Source organism: Myotis davidii, unplaced genomic scaffold (assembly GCF_000327345.1).
Source record: "Myotis davidii unplaced genomic scaffold, ASM32734v1 scaffold150, whole genome shotgun sequence".
Classification (NCBI taxonomy): Eukaryota; Metazoa; Chordata; class Mammalia; order Chiroptera; family Vespertilionidae; genus Myotis; species Myotis davidii.
This window is the reverse complement of record NW_006283437.1, coordinates 854,125-854,522: the sequence shown is the minus strand read 5'-3', so window position 1 is coordinate 854,522 and position 398 is coordinate 854,125.

Below are 398 nucleotides of genomic sequence, written 5' to 3'. Positions count from 1 at the left end.
GGCGACTCTGAGAGGGTGAATGGCAGAAAGGACTGGGGTGCTCTGCCAGCGGCTCTCCTAGCTGAGTCCAGTGGATGTGGGGTATGGGGAAGGGAAGGAGGGGGAAGAAGCCTTAGTAAGGGAATCAAATGTCAGTTTCAAGCTGTCTAAATGCCTCCCAGTCTCCTGCCTCAGAAGAAGGATTAGAGAAGGTCATCAGCAAACAGAGAGAGAGCCTGGCTCCATCACTCTAAGGACAGAGCGCTTTGAATCTCTTGGGTCCTTGACTGATGATAAAAGAGCCCTCTAGTGGTGAAATAGCAGTTGTATCTAGGCTTCCGTAGAAACCAAGTCTAAGCACCCATGTATACACACACCTACACATCAGCTGAATGAAAGGGTGAGGTCACCTAGATAGT